At 39.9% G+C, this 3,496-nt stretch overlaps 1 pseudogene; it reads right to left on the bottom strand.

Moving 5' to 3' along the window:
• Positions 1-225: 225 nt before the first annotated feature.
• Positions 226-2,457, bottom strand: LOC100408822 (cullin-2 pseudogene; annotated as a pseudogene).
• Positions 2,458-3,496: the final 1,039 nt, after the last annotated feature.

Below are 3,496 nucleotides of genomic sequence, written 5' to 3'. Positions count from 1 at the left end.
CTTCTTTTAATGAAGTTTTAAGAGATGTCATCGTGACATGAGCTTGAAACATCTCTAGGCATTTTCTTTGACACTCATGACGTGGCACTGGTGAGGTTGTAAACAGCAGAAAACAGGGGCTGCCAAATGACCAAATTATGGAGGCACAGGCCTGCTTTTTCCTACAGGAACACACCAAATGATGATGGCAATGATCTTCTCACACCACGCTGGAGGACAGTGACATCACATGGTGTAGCTGTATTCATCTGCCAATGCCTAGCTGCATTTGATGTACTATCAGAACTTCAATACACTTCTTAATCATGCTGATACTGGGATCAAACCTAGCTCTTGACTGGTTGATCACCTCTTGAATAAAGGTATCGTACCCAAGCACTTTTCGTGCTTTCATAATATGAACTATAGCAGCTTGGAGATACATTTTCTGATCGTCATCAACAGCACTTCTAGTCTGCTCCATTTCTTACGGTATGTCTTTCTGCATTGATGTAGTCATTTTAGACTTTGTTCTTTTACTGCTGAAGTTCATATTTAATGAAAATGAAGATTCCGCACCAATATCTTCCTTTTTTGAATCATGGTTAATCATTTTCACATCAAGTAATGATTTGATTGTTTTTGTCAGTTCCTTTTCATTCATCTGAGTGCTGTCTTGAAGCTCTTTGTAACTGACAGTTTCACTGTTGTGAAAGGCAAGAACTGCCACTTGGGTATATTGTAACCATGGCTACATATACTTTCCCTGAATAGTTCATTTTAACTTCATCTGTACATAGATAATGTAACCATGTAAGTTTCCTTCCACTGAAATTTTGGCTATAAAATAATTCAAACATCTGTATACTTTTCTCTAATTCCTGGGGAAATACAAATGTAGATGCAGGAGCCTGAGTAAGAGGCCACACAACAGCCTATAGAACATATATTTTGAAAATTCCCAAATCTATTACTGTGTCTTGGTTTTTGATAAAATTGTTGAACTTATTGTTGAGATCAGAACTGACATTTATAACTGTACATGTCCGACGTAGCTTGCTGGTAAACTCAGAACCACAGGCTTGCTTGAGTTTGTTGATCATGGCTTCTTCAGAGTCCACAGACGAGGACAACCCATGTATTAAATGTTTTGCCAGCAGTCTTGAGTAGAACTTTTGAAAGACGTCCTTGTCATCAACGTATTTGAACACTGTGGTGAAGCTCGTGAGCCTGTCTTCCACTTAATTCTCTGTCATCCCTTTCGCCAACTTCTTCAGTGAGTTGTCACAGACTTAGCAACCAGTTCAGGTGCTTGGCAAACAGACTTAGGCTCTGTAATTTACAACTGACGTAAGCGCCTTATCCAACACACTCAAAGTGCTGATCACCATTCAAAATAGTGTTGATAAGTTGAATAAATTTACCATGCACTTCCAAAACTGACTCCACAGTGTTGACACGTTTTCCTGAGTAAGGTTGCTGCTTGCTCAAAGGCCTCATCCAGGTTATGGTTTTGCAGCTCCTGAGTCATATGAAGTCCTCATCAAGGATACAGTTTTGTAGCTCCTAAGTCATATGTAGACACAGCACAGAGTAAGATGTATATATTTGCCATGTCATTTTTTTCTTGTCGAATGATATGACATTCTGCATTTAAAAGATGTAAGAGGTCTGCTACCATTTGTTGTCGACATTCATGAATCACTTTAGTATATGAACTTGGATGTAGGTATTTTCAACATCTAATTTCTTCATCTTTTAATCTACCTAGAACCTTTTCCATATACTTGCGAGCAGCTTGAGTCTTGTAACAAAGTTGAAGCTTCTTGTTTGTAATACTCTCCTGTTTCAGTCAGAAAGGGAGACTCAAAGATTTCCTGATAAAACTTTAAGGGAATTTTTTCTTGTACTGTTCAACATGAACAAAGGAGTTAATAACCCCGTGGACTTTCTGGTTTGGGTCTTCTCCCCAACAATTATTTTTTATTTCTCAGAGCAGCATTCGGATAAGGATGACCTGAAGTGGTTCAATCATCAATTTCCTCCACGTACGCAATGCTCTCCTGTTTCCATAAGTAGTCATTCATATCTACATCACCATAGCCATACTGAAGGTTCGCTTCTGTTAATTTATTCTTTTAAATAAACTGGTTGTCGAGATACCTACGTAAGCAGTCCAGAGAGTCTGCACCCTTGCTGCATTCTTCCCAGTACCTATAATACATAACAAGTACTTGTTCTTCTGACTCCAGAACTCTCTTATGCAAATGCCAAATGTGACTTTCCAAAAAAATCTTGGTTTCTATATAAAGTCTTTCTCCAAGGGGTTCAGGACGGGACACACTTAAAGCATAGATCCCTAAGAAGTGGTTGTTCTGTGCTGCTCTTTCAACATATTCCAACATGACCACACCTGTATCGTCAAAAGTTTGTTCCATGTTTCATCAAAATCTACGATACTCTTGGTTTCAAAGACATTGTGCACGTGTACCGTTGAAATCTTCTGCAGAAGCGAGGCAAGGGGCAGGAAATAAGGGGAGGGGGAGGCAGCCCGAAGGAGTGAAGGACAGCCCAGTGAGGAAGGTCGGGGGAGGCAGCAGCAGCAGCTGTGAGCTCATGTTGCCCTGCTCACAGCACTGCCATTACTGCGCAATTATTAATTTTAAAAGCATTACAGTTTCGATCTGTCTTATGGGTACTTTCTGGCATGCTTTTGCTGTTTGTAGGAATGTTACTCAGTTTGCTATTCTCTTTTATTCTTATAACAACTTTGCGTGAAATTTAACCTTGATGGTTTCTTTTGCTCATTTTTATGTGAGGTTACTTTTTATGTTTTCATGAAATTAGTGTTCCTCTTTTTGAAAGAAAAAAAGCATTTAAAAGAAACTAAGTCCATATAGCTTCTTTTTCTGTTGTTTGCAGAAAAAGACATATATAAAGACAATATCAAATACTGCCAAGGCTGTGGAGAAACTACATCACTGACACATTGCTGGTGGGAGTGTCAAATGGTACAGGCACTCTGGGAAACATTTGTGAGTTTCTTATAAGACTAAACATACAATTACAATACAACCCAGAAACTTCACTCCAGGGCATGTAGTCCAGAGAAATACAGATAGGTTCACACAGGGCTGGGCACAGTGGCACATGCCTGTAATCCCAGCACTTTGGGAGGCTAAGGCGGGCAGATCACGAGGTCAGGAGATCAAGACCATACTGGCCAACATGGTGAAACCCCAACTCTACTAAAAATACAAAAATTAGCTGGGCGTGGTGGTGCACGCCTGTAGTCCCAGCTACTTGGGAGGCTGAGGCAGGAGAATCGCTTGAACCCAGGAGGCAGAGGTTGTAGTGAGCTGAGATCGTGGCACTTCCAGCCTGACAACAGAGCAAGACTGTCTCAAAAAATAATAATAATAAAGATAGGTTCACACAAAAACTGGAACAAAAATTTATAAGTGTCTTTATTTATGATAGCCAAAAACTGGAAACAGCCCAGATATCTTTCCATAGA

Source organism: Callithrix jacchus, chromosome 13 (genome assembly GCF_049354715.1).
Source record: "Callithrix jacchus isolate 240 chromosome 13, calJac240_pri, whole genome shotgun sequence".
NCBI classification, from domain to species: domain Eukaryota; kingdom Metazoa; phylum Chordata; class Mammalia; order Primates; family Cebidae; genus Callithrix; species Callithrix jacchus.
Note: the sequence above shows the minus strand (reverse complement) of the source record. Positions and strands in the feature narration are given on the sequence as shown.